This window comes from Notamacropus eugenii, chromosome 2, assembly GCF_028372415.1.
Source record: "Notamacropus eugenii isolate mMacEug1 chromosome 2, mMacEug1.pri_v2, whole genome shotgun sequence".
In the NCBI taxonomy this organism is placed as follows: Eukaryota; Metazoa; Chordata; class Mammalia; order Diprotodontia; family Macropodidae; genus Notamacropus; species Notamacropus eugenii.
The window spans coordinates 320511514-320529338 of record NC_092873.1 but is presented as its reverse complement, the minus strand read 5'-3'; positions in this window follow the sequence as shown (position 1 = coordinate 320529338).

Genomic DNA, 17825 nt, shown 5'->3' with positions numbered 1-17825 from the left:
AACTAAAATTTCTAGAGGCAGCTAGTTGGAGCCATGGATAGAGCACCTGGCCTGGAGTCAGGCCAACTTGAGTTCAAATCCAACCTCAGACACTTACTGTGGACAAGTCATTTAACCCTGTTTGCCTCAGTTTCTTCATCTGTAAAATGAGCTGGAGAAGGAAATGGCAACCACTCCAGTTGTTGTGTTTGTCCTTCGTTCTTGAAGAGGACCATGACATCTAGATGATGACATGACTTGCAGTTGACTTTGATTTGAGTGAGGGAGGGCTGTGCAAGGTCACCACCCTTACTTTCTTCTCCTGAACCATCTGGGTCCAGTGGTCTGATATTCATCAGGACGGCTGGCAATGGCCCAGGATGCAATGGGAGACCCTGGCCCTTTCAGGCTAAGATCTTATAGCATTTTCACTTTGAGTGAGATATACCCATTCAATGAATAGGCTTCTTTAAATAGTTGCTCAAGGGATGGCCCCTTTAATTAAAAAAAACAAACAAACAAACTGGGAGAAGACCCTAAAGGTTCCTGGGTAAAAGAAAACCCCAAATGAACCCATGAAGAGTCAAATAAGACTGAAAAGAACTGAACAACAAAAGGAATCTAAGAGGAGAAGGTAAGAAGAATGACCATTCCAGGGTAATATTGTAGAATAGGAATTGAATGACAACATTCTTTGACCCTCCCCAACCTCACCATGGCTGATCTGGAGCAAAGGCCCTAGAACATGCAGCTTTCTGGGCAAGAAGGTCCTTTATCAAGAACATGTTAGCACTGTCCCCATCTACTTCTCAGGGGCTCCTCCAACTTTCCACAGGCCTGACCCCTAGAAGTTTACTGAGAAAGTCTTTGCAAAAAAAAAGAAAAGAAAAGAAATCTATAGTCATATTCATTATGCAGTTTTCCACTACTTAAGTAAAGCATCCTTTTTATATTATACTTAAAATACCAAGTACTTTTTTTACTCTTAGAAGATAACAGATTTTGATTCTTCTATTCAGAACAATTGGTATAGTTGAGCAGGATCTGGAGGAGGGGTCTCACAGTTCAGAAGAGGTAGGAGGGAGGAGGGAGGTTTTGCTTGGGCTTACAGGTAATCTTCACATGCACACAGCAGCATAGGAAACAGACTAGGAAGGCCCATGAAAGCCCTTTGCTTACAATTATTGTTTATAATCTGGAATTAATAAGACCCCTCCACTCTGCTGCCAGTACAGAGTCCAGTGGTTAACCTTGCAATTATTTTCTAGCCCAAAAATGAAGAGTGAGGGGAAGGAAAAGGGATTCCCAGCTAATACTCACCTTGATGAAACTGGAGGCCAAGGACATGACAGTTACTATGCTATGGGACTGACGTTTTTCTATTCCAATTAAAAGTGTCATATCCCTGCAACTTACTCCCTTTCTTTTGTGTGTGTGTGTGTGTGTGTGTCTTTTTTTTTTTTAATGTTCTACAATCACTACCATAAAACTTAGATTTTTCCCACCTACCTACCTCCCCCTCTCCCCAAGACAGCATACAATTCTATATAGGATCCACACATACTTTCCTACTGAATACGTTTTCACTATAGTCATGCTGTGTAGATGAACTAAAATAAATGGGAGAAATCATATAACAAATCAAAACATAATACACACACACACACGCACACAAAAATGATCTGCTACATTCTGCAAATGAATTCCATAGTTCTTTCTCTGAGTGTGGAAGGCATTTTGCCTTAGAAGACCATTGGGAATTCTTTTTTTTCAAGTTCTTGCGTTATTACGAAGTTCCAAGTCTACCAGAAAAAACTCTCTCACACTGTGGTCGTTGCTGTGCACAAAGTTCTCCTGGTTCTGCTCCTTTCGCTCAGTATCAGATCAAATAAGTCCTTCCAGGCCTCTCTGAAGTCTTCTTGTTCATCATTTCTTATGGCGCAATAACTTATCCCCTTTCTAAGCAATTGTTGATCCTTGTTGTCTTCTGGAAAGCCAGGAATGGGGAGGGAGGGCAAGGAGAGAATGAATTGCAACCAGTGAGAAATTGACTTAAACATGATGTGGCCAGGAACAGCTAATAAAGAACTCCCTTTGACTAGATGATGGAAGGCAAAGTGCAGGCCTCACACTGGGAGAGTTGGGGCCTCCCAGAAGAACATATAAGGGCTGCCCCATCTGCTCCTTGGCAGCTCCTCAGACTTGACAGAACCATCCTCAGCTTGGTTACCTCTACCAGAGGTTCTTAAATGTACCTTTGCAGATTACTGAAGGTGAAGGGCAGCTAGGTGGCAGAGTGGACAAAATGCTGGGCTTGAAGTCAGGAAGACAGTTCAAAACTGGTCTCAGATACTTAGAACTGAGTGACCCAAGCCAATTCACTTAACCTGTCTGCTTCAGTTTCCTCAACTGTAAAATGGGGATAATAAGAGCACCTACGGGACTCCTAGGGTTGTCGTAAGGATAAAGTAAGATAATTATAATGCACTTAGCATGGTGCCTGGCATATAGTATGTGCTATACAATGCTAGAAATTATGGTTATTCTCACCATCATCACCAAATATATTCTATAGCTTTATAGCACTGCTTAAATAAAGCAAATTCTTGATCATACACTTAAGATGCTGGGTGCTTTGTTGTACCAGAAGAGAAAACATTTTGAGTCTCAGCCCAAATACAAATAGGAATAAATCCTATAGGAAATAGGAAAACAATCCTGGGTATACCCTAGGAAAACTCAAGGGAAGAGGAGGGGGCATCTATTTTTTTTTCACATTCTCTATTGTCCTTTCTTCTAAGTAAAAGGAAATTCCTCCATCCCCTCTTCCCCCAGAAGGAGTTAAAGTAGCTTAAATGACATCTCAAAAGGCAGTGGTAGACATGTGCTTACACACACATAGCCTGAGAGGGTAGCTCATGTGTTCCTCAACTTCTTGGACATTTCCTCATGCATTGCACTCCTTGTAGAAAGAAGAGGATCACTTACACAGATCTGGCCCAGCATCCAAGTTGGAGGGCAAAATCTGAGTTACCCAGTGCAGACAGGATATATATTTTACTTTTCTTTTTGGTGGGGAGGAGGGAGGAAGGACATACTTTTTCAACAATCACCAAAGTATGTTGAGCTTTCAGGGAGAGACCAAACCACAAGATGACACTACAAGTCATGAGGAGAGTATATAGGACTCTGTGGGAAAGAAGGATTAACCAGAATGACAAAAGGTTGACTCTATAACAACCCCAAGCTCATTTCCTTTCTGGAAGGCAGTTGATGGACTGGTTTATTGCTTTATGTTTCTGGGAATCTTAGATCTCACTTACGTGAGGCATGGCTATAATTAGGGCTGCTGAAATGTAGAGAGCATTGACAATCCATCTTGGCCGACTCACCTATCCTCCACATACACTCATTCTCTGGCTGCACCCCAAGAAATCTCCCCCTGCCCCAGGCCCATCTTCACTGATGCTTTCCCTCTTCAGTGGTGGTAGCCATGGACCTCCCCTCTAACCTCCCAGGTCTCTGCAACAAAAAATTCCTAGTTATAGCTCTGAACTGAGGGTACCTTATCAGAGAATCAGCTGCTGTTTTAAGAATTAACCCTGTTGTTCTCCCTACTTCCAGTTTTTGACCTATCTCACACCCCCAATTACATATCAGAGCTAGACTAGATTTCCTAAAATATTAATATCAAATAATATGCCTAGAAAAATGCTTCCCTATAACCAAGTTGTGTTCATTCCATGGTTGCAGGGATAGTTCAACATTTGGAAAATAATTGGCATAATTAATAACATAAGCAACAAAAATTTCAATAGATGCAGGGGAAAAAGATGCTTTGTCAAAACACAGTACATGTTTAAGTTTAAAAACCTTAAAAAATATAGGAATAGGTGGCAACTAGGTTCAATAGTGGATACAGCACCAGCCCTGAAGTCAGGAGGACCTGAATCCAAATCCAGCCTCAGATGTTTACTGGTTGTGTGAGCCTGGGTTGAGTCACTTAATTCCCATTGCCTCCAAAAAAAAAAAAAAAGCATAGCAATAGAAAAGCTTTAATGGAACGATTTAATTTAATATGATGCCTCCCAAAATGGTTCATCCTCAACATTCCCCTGTTTAACTTTCCCATCTTCAAGCATTTGAGTGATTTTTCTAGTAATCTTATTTTCACATTCATGGTAAAGAAAAAAATAAGAGGCATGAATCATGAAGTTTATATTCACAAAAAAGGAGGAAAGTATTCACAAAAGTGTTTGTGAACCTGCTCCTGAAAGTGCTAAAGTAACCCCTCAAGTACATAATGAGGGAACCTAAAAATGGGAAAAGTGACTACATTTCTGGTTAAATGAGATGGTGGTCACCATCTTGCTGCCTGCTAAAAGTCCAGGTGGGTTTGGCCTACAGAAGCAGAGAAGGGGTCCCAGGGCTGGGGTGAGGAACCTGCAGGGAAGCCACAGGTTCCTCACCCCTGGGCCTAGGGACTTACCCAGAGGCATGTGGCTCTTTCATCGAGGAATAGCTCAACCCCAGAGCCAAAAGGGAGATTAAGGATGGCAGATGCTGACCCTTTCCTCTTTTTACCTGGCGGTTCTTCTGACACCTCCTGCCCCTTCCCCTCCAGTAGGAAAATATAAGATACACACTCACACACACACAAAATACACACTTGTTAACAAAAGAAAGTACAAATCCATGAACATAACTAAAATGCCACTAGAAAAGCAACAAATAAAAATTCAAATTAAATTCCAAAATAGAAGTTCTGAAAATCAAAGAACACGTCAACAAATTGACAAGAAAATCCTCAACTGAATTGGTAAATGAAATTATAAGCTATTAAAACAAAATTAACAAAAACAGATGCCATTAATTAATTAATATGATTTAAAAAGGGAAGAAAATCAATTTTCCACTATCAAAGATGAAAACAAATTTCCATTCCTGCTACTGCCTCATTCCTAGCCTTTTCAAGTCAGAAAAGGAGCCAAACATTCCTCAGACCTCTGACCCTATGCATTCCATCTTCTGCTGGATGCAGTATGTCCTCTGAGACAGAAAAGATTGAGCCAGGTGTCTTCCATCTGCCCTGAAGCAGCAACTTCCATCCATGACAGCATGATCAACTTCCTGCTAGGTTGGTGTCCCAAGCACATGGAATGCAAAGAGGAGCAGCATTCCCTTTGATCTCAGACCTTCCATCTTCAGCTGTGCCTATCCCTTGAATTCATTGAATAGGTGTATCTCACTCAAAGCGAGAATACTGTAAGACCTTAGCCTGAAAGGGCCAGGGTCTCACTTTGCATCCTGGGCCATCTCCAGTCATCCTGATAAATATCAGGCCACTGGATCCAGATGGCTCAGGAGAAGAAAGTGAGGTTGGTGACCTTGCACAGCCCTCCCTCACTCAAATCAAAGTCAACTGAAAGTCATGTCATCATCTATATGTAATGGTCCTCTCCGAGAATGAAGGACAAATACAACAACAACAACCCTTGAGGGAAGAGGAAAGTTGATGGAGACTAGAACTTATTTCTCCTGTTGTACCGATTCCATCTCCTAGTTTACTCTTTTCCTGACTAATTTCCACTCTTCAACTAGAAGAGAGGGTAGTGAAGCAGGGACTCCCATTTGACCATCTGGCTATGTGTCTCCCATCTCATACTGCACTTGCCTCTAATTGAATTTTCAACCTTTTTTGGGAAGAGGAATGACACTTTCCCCTAAATGATGAATATTCTCATACCTAGTTACACTCTTCACATTTCAGGGATTCTGAACACCTGTTGATCATCATCCAAACCTCGTTCTCCACCCCACCTTCCACTACTTGTTTCCTTATTAGCATGCTCTTCAACCTTCCCATCCTAAAGTTTTGAACAAATACCCCCCAGCCTTTCCACTGTGTCTTCTGGAATGCCTGTTTCAAAGACAATAAATTTCCCTTCATCCTAAATCTTTTCCTCTCCCACTCATTCTATCTACTATTATTGAAACTAATATTATTGAAAACTGGCTCCTCTTCTCGGACATCCTTGACAGTATTAGCTGCACCTTCACTCATTCTCCTTAGCTGACTACTTGAGTCATGGGAATTGTAGTATTTCCTTCCTCCCCAATGCCACCTCCAGATCTCCCCTTACCTCTATCATTCAGTAACCTCTCCTCTCTTGAGGTTCATGCTGTTCAAATCTGCTGCCCAATCAAAATCCTCGTTGCTATTGTGAGTTTGGTACATGGTTCACAATTTTTCTTTCCTCCCCAACTCCTACATTCATACTAAAGACTCCAACATATTTACTGACTCTTCCTTCAAACACCAAAACCACTTGGTTCTCAGCCTGCTCAACTCCCATGAGCTATTTCCTCTACCCCACTTCAGCCATACACAAAGATATTCATACCCTTGATCTTGACATCATCTTGACATCAAGTATTCCAAAATCCCCAACTATATCCAACTATAACCAAATGGCTTTTCACTTCTTTCTCTGCCTTTCTTTACAAAATCCTATGCTTAGTCTTCACTGTGACATCTAATCCCTTGACCCTTTGATTCTCTGTCTGTTCACCACCCCTGCCACTCTCTCCTCTTTTCCCTGTCTTGACTCCTTGGTGAACCAATTCATCTCAATACTGCTCTCCTCTCTTGGGGGGCAGCTAGGTGGCACAGTGAATAGAGCAACAGTGCAGGAGTCAGGAGGACCTGAGTTCAAATCTCACCTCAGACACTTGACACTCACTAGCTGTGTGACCTTGGGCAAGTCACTTAGCCCCAATTGCCTCATCCTGGGTCACCTCCAGTCATCCTGATGAATATCTGGTCACTGGATTCAGATGGCTCTGGAGGAAAAGTGAGGCTGGTGACCTACACAGCCCTCCCTCACTCAAAACAAAGTCAAGTGCAAGTGTCATCATTTCTCTGATGGCATAGTCTTCTTTGGCAATGAAGGACAAACACACACACATGCTCTCCTCTCTTGAAACTCTATCCCCTTATAATTTTTCCAATTATGCTCTGCCATGTCTCAATCTTGAATCGCTCCTACCATTCACTGTCTTGACTCCTACACGTGTACTGCTAAATGAAGGTGGAGAAAAATAATGTACCCATTCTGACTGGATCCACTACAAATTTATGTTACTCAACCTCAAATGGGCCCTCACTGCTGCTAGGCAAATCTTCTATAGTTGCCTTCTTAGTTCACTATCCCACTCTCCATAGTAGCTCTTGCAAAGTTTTTCATCCCTCTTCAAGCCTCCCAAGTTCCTCCACTCTCCACCTTTTCAGCTAAGAATTTCACCTCAATTTTACAGAAAAAAATGAGATCATTCAGTGTGAGCTTCCTCTTCTCCCCTCTTCTTCTCATATTACGCAGAAGCCTTCTGCCACCTACTTCGTTTTTCCTCCTACCTATCTGATCACTCCTTTTCAGTCTCCTTTGCTGGATCCTCCTGTAGATGATGCCTTCTAACATGAGGAGTTCCTCAGGGTACTATCCTGGGCCCTCTTCTCTTCTCCCATTATACTACTTCACTCGGCGAGCTCATCAGCTACCATGGATTTAATTGCCATCTTTATAATGATGATTTTCAACTCTGCCTATCTTGCCAATCTTTCTACTGACCTCCAGTCTCATATCTTCAACTTCTTTTCAGACATCATGAACTGATTTCCTACAAGACATCTTAAACTCAACATGTCCAGGAGAATTTTGTTTTCTTTCTCCCTAACCCTTCCAACATACTACCTTATCTTATTACTATAGTATAGAAGACAACACTATCCTATAAGCCCCTCAGGCTCTCAGCCATTCATATATATACATATACATATATACACACACATATACACATACATATATGTGTGTATATACATACATACGTGTGTGTGTATATATACATATATATACATGTATATATGTATATATATATTTGTTGTTGTTGTCTCCCTTACTCAACTATTAGCTTTTTGAGGTCAAGAAGTGTCTTTTCATTCTTTTTGTATCCCAAGTACATAACACTGTGCCTAACACATAGTAGGCACTTGATAAACGTTTATTGACTGAATGAATTCACAACAAATCAAGAGGAAGTAAAAGTAATTTTTAGTAACTATTTCACCCAATCATGTTCTAAAAAGTTGATAAATGAAATATAGAATATTTATAAAAAATAAAAGCTCTACCAATTAACAGAAGAAATACAGAATTTAAATGTTAGTCTCAGAAAAAGAAATTAAATAAACTCCCCAAAAAAAGAAAACCCAGGACTAGATGGATTTACAAGTGAATCCTACTAAATATCCAAAGCACAATTAATTCAAATATTACATAAACTTTAAAAAATAGCAAAAGAAAGCATACTATCAAATTCTTCCTGTCATAGAAATATTGTCTTGATACCTCAACCACAAACAGAAAAAAGTACAGGAAGGAAACTATAGACCTAGATTTCTAATGAGTAACAATTTAAACTATTGAGTAAAATGTTAGTAAAGAGGTTAAAGCAATAGATTTAAAAGATTAAACACTGTGACCAGGTCAGAATTATACCAGGAATGCAGGATTGAGTCACTTTGGGGAGATATTGGTTCAGTATTACATAATACCATTTCCACACCATGATTATTCCACTCTGACCATTATCCATATTTCCCCTCCTTTTCCCAATGAAACCTTGAATTATGCCCATGAAACATAAGGTATCTTTCTTTAATATGGTAGATAGCATCTAATTCAAGCCAACTCAACATTATACATAATGAAGAAATATTAGAGGCTTTTCTAATAAACTCAGGGGTAAAGCAAGGATGTCAATTACAACTGTTGTCATTTTGGTTGCAAAAAAAGTTGCCTATAACAAAAAGATAAGAAAAAATTAAGGAAATAAACTCATGTAAAGAAGAAATGACATAATTACTTTTTTTGAAGATATCATGTTCTTTGTGAAACCAAGAGATTTGATTAAAATTAATTAAAATAATAATTACAACAAAGAAACAGAATATAAAATAAACCTGCATTAATCATTAGTCTTTCTGCAAATCCCCAATAAAACCCAGTAGGAATAGATTAAAAGATAAATTTCATTTAAAGTAACTACAGAATATAAAAAATTTTGGCTTTCTAGCTACAAACAGTGATAATGATGGTGACTAAAGAAGAGAAGAAAAAAGTGCCAATGAAGCATTTTTTTTAATGTGAAGAAGGAAACAGAAGGAACACAAGAAGGAAAAATATCAGGAAAGTTCTGCAGCTAGTGTGTTTGATTTATTCTGTACTTATTTTTTACATATGATTTTTTTTCAAAAATATACATTGAATAGCATTGAGAAAGAGCTTTTACAATTTGTTGAATGCCATACTTTAGAACAGAAAATAAATCTGGAAAAGGATTTACTTGCTATCAAAAATCTGGCTTCATTTCAATCACTCATGAGAAGATACTGTCAAACTGAAAAATGACATGCTTGATCAATAAGAAACAAAAGGTATTCATCCACATTGCTAGAAATCAATTGGACCTTTCAGCAAAACAGAAACTGTTCAATAGAAGCAGTTCCCAAGAGAGTGAAGGGGGAAAATGCTGCAATTTGGCACTGCCTTTTTTCCCTTCATTTTTTAAAATTATAATTAATATAATTTATTCATTTTCAGTTTTCAAGATTCACTTCCACAAGATTTTGAATTGCAGATTTTCTCCACATCTCTCCCCTCCTCCAACCCCAGGGCAGCATGCACCTCCCTTCATATTCAGCTCACCCTGTGCCCTCTATCTATATATATACATACATACACATACCTATACCTATACATACCTACACATATATAATATATGCATACATATGTGTGTATATGCATATGTATGTGTGCATATATACACACATATGTGTGTATACACACACATACACACATACATATTCTCTCTAACTATCCTAATACTGAGAAAAGTCTCATGAGTTACAAATATCATCTTTCCATGTAGGAATGTAAACAGTTCAACTTTAATGAGTCCTTTATGGCTTCTCTTTCCTATTTACCTTTTCATGTTTCTTTTAATTCTTGTATTTGAAAGTCAGTTTTTTTTATTCAGCTCTGGTCTTTTCAACAAGAATGCTTTCATTGAAATTCCATTTTTTTCCTTGAAGTGTTATACTCAGTTTTGGGGGGTAGGTGATTCTTGGTTTTAATCCTAACTTCTTTGACCTCTGGAATATCATATTCTAAGCCCTCTAATCCCTTAATATAGAAACTGCTAAATCCTGTGTTATTCTGACTGTTTTTCCATAATACTTAAATTGTTTCTTCCTGTCTGCTTGTAATAGTTTTCTCTTTGATGTGGGAACTCTGGAATTTGGCTACAATATTACTAGGACTTTTCCTTTGAGGATCTCTTTCAGGAGATCATAGGTAAATTCTTTCTGTTTCTATTTTACCCTCTGGTTCTAGAATATCAGGGCAGTTTTCCTTGACAATTTCTTGAAAGATGATATCTAGGCTCTTTTTTTGATCTTGGTTTTCAGGTAGACCAATAATTTTTTAAATTATTCTTTCCTGGATCTATTTCCAGGTCAGTGATTTTTCCAATGAGCTATTTTACATTGTTTTCTATTTTTATCATTCTTTTGGTTTTGTTTTATAATTTCTTGATTTCTCATAAAGTCATTAGCTTCCATTTGTTTCATTCTAATTTTTAAGGAATTATTTTCGTTAGTGAGCTTTCAGACCTCCTCTTCCATTTGGCTAATTCTTCCGTTGGCTTTTTGGACCTTTTTTGCCATTTACATTAGTCTATTTTTAAAGGTACTATTTTCTTAAACATTTTTGGGGGTCTTCTTTAGCATGCTATTGATTCTTTTTCATGATTTTCTTGCATCACTCTCATTCCTCTTCTCAATTTTCCTCTGCTTCTCTTACTTGATTTTCCAAATCCTTTTTGAGCTCTTACATGACCTGAGACCATGTATCAGCAAGGAACCCAATGAATATACAGGAGGGCCTGCTACCATAGGTTCTTTGATCTGTTTTTCTAAAAGGAAAGGCAGCTTTTGAGGGGTCAACAATCACTTTAATCAAGCACATGCATCATTCATTTAGTTCAGGGGGAAAAGTCAGCACTCTGAACTTCAGAAAAAAACAGAGAAATCAAAATCAACAGACAGTACTTCCAGTTACCTGATATAAGCAATATATACATCATAAATTAACAGACAGATAACTGTCTGACCATATGTACATAATTTCCAGAGAGAAAAACACCAACATCTGGGTTTTCAAAGCTGCTTAGCAGCTTTCCAGAGTTTCATCTGGCACACAAACCTTCTTCCAAAACTAAGCCCCAAAGTAAAACATCATGTCAGAGTACTTATACATTTTTCAGAGCCAGAGGCATTACAACCCTTGAGAATCCATGCCTCTTTCGAAAATTAACAAAAGGTGTAGGCCTTCCTACAAATCTTCCCTAATCAAACTTCCCTTACTTGGCAAGCCCATTAATGGGTAGGGAAGATCTCATTAAGAAGCAAAATTACATTAACAATAAGCAAAAATGCATTATCAATACAGACCATTTCATATTTTTCTTGGAGGCTTTGAATGTAGGAGTCTTGACCTTGCTGTCTTCCTTGGTTGTATACTTTGACCTTCCTATAATTGGATGCTTTGATGTTCTTATTGTAGGAAAATACCTTTTCACCAAGAAAGTAACCTTCGATAAGTCTCATTTTTCCCCCATTTTGGTTATTTTCTCAGCCAATTATTTGACTTTTGAGCTCTTTGTTAAGTGTAGGGTATACTACCCCAAATTTCAGGGGGTTTGTGCAGCTGTTTTCAGAGACATCTCTAGGGACTTGTAAATTCTCAGTTCTTCCAAAGTGGTATGATCAAAAGAGAGGTGTTTTCTCCTCTCCTTTCCTGGGTTCTGGTCTGTGAGCAACCACAAGCATTCTTTTCTGTCCTGGAACTGCAAGTAGGATTCCCTCTTCACAGCCACCATGAACTCTACCATGCCAGCACTCCTCCTCACCCAAGGACTGCCACCCAGGACTGTGACCTAGATCAGCAGCTTGATTCCCCCATCATCTGTAGGATAAGAGCTCCAGAAGCTGCTGCCACTGAGGCAGTGGCTGCTGCCACCCTGGAGCTGGGGCTCAGGCTGGGGCTGGACCATACTCCTCTCTCACCTAGGTAAGAGAGTTTCCCACTGACCTTTGAAGCTGTCTTTGGCCTTTGTGGGTTGAGAAGACTGGAAACCACTATAGCTGCCAGTGATTCAGCACCATGAATCCTATTCTAGTCCCTTCTGTGCCAGCACAGCCCACACTGGGCTGCATTCCTCTCTGAGTCCAGTGCAATAGACCTTTCCTGTCAGCCTTCCAGACTGTCTTGGACTGGAAATCCGTTTCACTCTGCCATTTTGTGGCTTCTGCTACTTTAGAATTTGGTTAGAATCATTTTTTACCGGTATTTTGAGGGATTTGGGGGGAGAGTTCAAGCAGGTCCCTGCTTCTACTCCACCATCTTGGCTCCACCCCTCATTGCTGCCTCTATTCTGTACTTTTAAAACAAGATGTACATAATAGCATTTTTTGTTACATAAATGATTCTCTTTTTCTCTTCTTTGAATATAGAAAATTCATGTGTGCTGATGTCTTTCAAGTTCAGAATAACAAAAAAAACTGTTAAAAGATGCAGTGTGAGTGACCACCAACTGAGGAATGGCTGAAAAAAACTGAGACATATGAACATAGCATTATTGTAGAAGTAAGAAATGCTAAACATAAGGAATTCAGAAAAACATGGGAAATTTTGCATGAAGTGATACATAGCAAAATAAGTAGCACTAAGGATTATATATGTGGCAACTAGATGGCACAGTGGATAGAGTGGTGGTCTGGAGCCAGGAAAACTCATCTTTCCAAGTTCAAATCTAGCCTCAGACACTTACTAGTTGTGTGACTGTGGGGAAGTCACTGAATCCTGTTTGTCTCAGTTTCCTCATCTGCAAAATGAGTGGGAGAAGGAAATAGCAGACTACTCTAGTACCTTTGCCAAGAAAACCCCAAATGGGGTCATAAAGAATCAGACACAACCGAAAAATGACCCCAACAATGACAAAAAGAACAACATCCATAATGACAATAATAATACAAATGAATAGATAGCTAAAAGAAAGTTGAACTCTGGGTAACTGAAAAACCAGTGAAGATCCTAAGAATAGATAATGAACCATTCATCTTACCTCAAAGTACAGAAGCAAGAGAATGTTACCAAGAATACTATGTACATTATCAGATATAATCATTGTAACAGATGTTTTTAGTTAATTGTTCTTCTTTGTTACTAAAGAGGGTTGAAACTGGAGAGGAATTTGAAATAATCATGATGTAAGGACAAAAGATATAAAAAAGTTAAAACACAAAATAAAACAACACTCCTCTAATATAACTCCTTTTACTGAGCCCCTATAACGGTGTCCTATTGCCTACTGAATTGAGACTAAACTCATTTTTCTGGTTTTCAAAGTCTTCCATATTCTGAACTCACCCAGCTATAAAAACCTCATTTTCCACTATTTCCCAACATGTACTTTCTATTCAGCTTGTTTTTTTTTTTCCTTCTGCCTTGCACAGGACTTCTTATTTGTTCATCTCACAGTCTCCTTTTCCCCCATACTGCTCTCTGCCTAAAATGACCTCCTTTCTCTCCTCTGCCTATTCAACTTAATTTTAAGCACCTTGAGTTAAGGATCAAGCCTTTATGTTTTTTTATACCCTACAGTCTAATATAGTTCTGGGAAAAGATCAGAGAGAATAGCCCTAAAATAGATATTCCTCAAAATTTCTAGTTTCAAAGATTCTATGACTTATGATGAAAGATATTGTTCATCTCCAGAGAAAGAACTGGTAGAGCCTAACTGGTAGAGCCTGAGTGCAGATCAAATTACTTTTTTTTTACTTTCTTTATTTTTCTTGACATTTTTTTAACTGTGTTTTCTTTCACAGCATGACTTACATGGAAATGTGTTTTCCATGACTACACATGTATGACCTATGTCAGATTGCTTGCCCTCTCAGTAAGGGAATGGGGTAGAGAGGGAGGGAGAGAATATGGAACTCAAAATTTGAAGAAAAAAAAAGATTTTAAATTGTTTTTAAGTGTAATTGAAGATAATAACATGTTAAACTAAAAAAATTATTCCATGCCTTCCCTTAATACTTTATTCTAATACCTTGGTATCAGAGTCTTTCCCAACTGCCCCACCCAAGTCATTTAACCGATAGGCTACCATCTTCAGGAAGGCAGAACCCTGGTATTCACTCATGTTCTCTTTACCTTTGCATGAAGCCCACCCTTTCATATCCAACCAGGACATTTCCCTCCCAAAAATGTACCCAAAGGACCACCAGGCCTTTTCATTCATCTTGGAACTGAACTCTCCTATATATGTTGTCTCCTGCAATTAGAATATAAGCAAGAACTGCCTCAATTTTCCATATGCATTCCCAGGGCTTACTAAGGGCATTGTAAATATTTTCCATTCTATTCTATCAAACCTGAACTCCTTCTACTCTGCTTTATGCCATTTCCTCTGGTACTGTCTTTGGGAAGAGGAAAATATGTATTATTAATGACTGCATTTTCTCCTCTGGTTCTCAAGTTTGTCCTCATCCCCAGAGCAGTAACCAATCAGAATTGCAGCTAGGGCAAATTCAGTTGTGAAGAGAATGGGGCACAAGCTGACACAGAATATAATCAAATTGTAGGCCCAGTCTTGCTAGGAGGTGCCAACTCAACTCCCAGAGAGTCCAAGCCCAGGGGCTCTTTATCTAGGTGGAATTTGGAAGACAGAGAAAGCCCAGGAGAAGAGATTACCAGAGTAACATATTCCTAGGACTGATGCTTGGGGATGGTTATGTCCTGCATCTCTGAAGCATTGGGAATTCCTGAGAATTTTTGAACTTTGGAGGAAAGTCCAGTTTGCTCCATACCATCTATGACTCTGCCCTTCCCTCTCAAACTGTTGACTTGGTTTTTATTAGAACTGGGGATCAAGTTTCTCATTGCCATGAGATAGTTCAAGAACTGATTTCTCTGGGTTTCTTGGAGCCAACTCCCTTTGGCTCTTATAGCTAGGGAGATCTCTTCCCCCAGGACAGGATTTTGCCTGGGCCTGCAGGCCCTTCACACTCATCCTACTGCTTGTTTTGTTTTCAATCTCAGCTCACAACAAATCCACAAAAACATTTTCTTTGGCAGTTAAGGAGAGAAGAGCAGCCCTATACATGCCTTCCAGGTTACCCTGAAACCTAATCAGGTTCTGCCCTCATCATCCCCCCTTCAAAAGGCAAAAATCAAGGCGAAAAGTTAATTTGGGATAGGGGAAGAAGGAGTTGTAAGGATTCTGACTTCACCCACACTTTAATGTAGGTCTTCTTTGTCTTGGTTGAGGACATTTCTCCCCTACCCACTCCACCAAGCAACAGAGAATGAATGGCATGGGAAATCTGTTTCCATTCGTCTGATTCCCAAATAAACTCCTTAGGGTGAGATAATAATCCATGGGCAAACTGGGCAAATTACCACAATGCCAGAAAATTAGGCAGTTTCCAGAGGCATAGACTACTGCTGTCTTCCCTCATAGTAGAGATGGCTAAGTGATACATTAGCTTGAGTGCAGGACCTATATAGGAAGACCTGAATTCAAATCTAACCTCATACACTTACCAGCTGTGTGACACTGGGCAAGTCTCTTAATCTCTGTCTCAGTTGCCGCAACTGTAAAATGGAGGTAATAAGAGCATCTACCTCCCAGGATTGTTGAGAGGATCAAATAAGATAAAATCTATAAAGCACTTGGGTAATGGTACTTAATAAATGCTTCTTTCCTTCCTTCCTTCCCATATCTAGAAAAGTTTGGCAAGTTTCAAAGAGTGTATAGGTAATAGACAATCTTGGACACAAAGAGACAAAATGAGAGACTGTGGGTACCGAATGCTGCAAAACTGCTTTCTTTATTACAAAGGAGAGCTCCTTTGTTGGGGAAAATAAACAGAGATGATTCTGATGTAAAAAAGACCAGTCATCAGTAAAACTTATCTTTTGAAGAAAGTACAGCTGATGGAAAGACTTATATGAACTGATGCTGAGTGAACTGAGCAGAACCAGGAGAGCATTATACTTAGTAACCGACATAGTGCGCAATGACTGATTTTGGTAGACTTGGCCCTTCTTAGCAATGCAAGGACCTAAAACAATTCCAGTGGACTCATGATGGAAAATGCCATCCAAATCCAGAGAAAGAACTATGGATTCAGGATGCAGAGTGAATCAGACTAATTTCTTTTTTGTTTTGTTTTGGTTTCTTTCTCATGGTTTCTCCCATTTGTTATAATTCTTTTATATAACATGATGAATGTGAAAATGTATTTCATAGGAATGTATATGTAGAACCTCTATCAGATTGCATGCCATCTTGGGAGGGAGGAGAAGAAAATTTAAAACTTAATGTAAGTGAATGTTGAAAACTAGAAAAAAATTAATAAATTGGAGAGTGAAAAAAAGAAAGTACAGGTGACTGAGCAAATGTTCCATTGCCTTTTGTGGCAATTTCTATTATGTAGATCACCAATAGATGACAAAAGTTGAGAAGGAAAATGGAGAGAAAAGAAAGGACCTTAAATGTTTGGTTAGCCTCTTCCCTTGAAAAGCCCCAACTTAGCAGAGTATTTGTTCCCAATCAAAAAACATGATGATTTATTCCTTACAAGAAAACTCCTTGGTTCCCCTTTTCTCTTCATCTGGTCAAAAGTTGAGATGTTTCTTTTGTTAATGTTTTCCAAGAACTGTACTTGTACTGGAGAGACTCTTTTCTTGGAATCTGATATTTCACTTGACCTTTGACATTTTCTGGATCAAGAACCCAGAACTGGGTCAACAGCCCAGAACTGATTTTTCTGAGTTTTTTCTTGACTCTTGGAGCCAGCAATATCTCCCTTCCCCTAGAAGTGAACTTGCCTGGAGCTCCAGACCTTTCATACTCATATTGCTCAGGGCTCATGGTAAGGCAACCTGAAAAGTTATTTTCTTTCCTCACTCCCAATAGTAAAAGTATTTAATTAAGACATTAAAGCAACATAACTAACAAGAGGAAATAAAATAATAGAACCATTCTTAAACCCCACTCCCATAGAAAACCAAGTACAACTTCATAAACTTTCCAAAATGGCAAATTAGGTAGAAACTTCCTGGGTGAAACTTACAAAGGAGTAGGGAATAGTATACTTTAGCATATGGGAGGATAGGGTAAGGAAACATTTGTGCTGCCCTGACTATTGTTTCCCAATTCTGGTCCTCATGCTTACCCCTCCCCTTTCCAATTTACTTCTACTTCTGCTCTGGATGGAAAAAAAGACTAGTCTGTCCATGAGACACACAACCTCAGCAATGTCTCAGGGCCACAATCCCACAAGAAACCAACAGAGGGCCTTGATAGTATAAACAGGGAGCAGAGTTCCATCCCACTGCTTGACTTCTTTGAGCCCAGAGAAAATAAGCTGCGGTGCATTTTCATGGTTGGGTGTGTATCTGTAGAGGAGGAGGGATCAGAAAGAGGAGTGCCTGAAGGCTGGTTTTGCCCTATGAGGGGAAAAAAAAAAAGCCTTGTCCTAGGATAAACCCCCACTGGGACAGAGAAAGACTTCTTTTAAAACAGGAATATGACCAGATTTGGGGAAAGGCCCCTGCTTCAGATATTCAAGGTATCAGAGATAGTAAGAACTGACAAATAAATTTTCAGAGGGAGACCAACAACCCCTCCTCTTCCCTACTGAAAGTCTGTCTCCC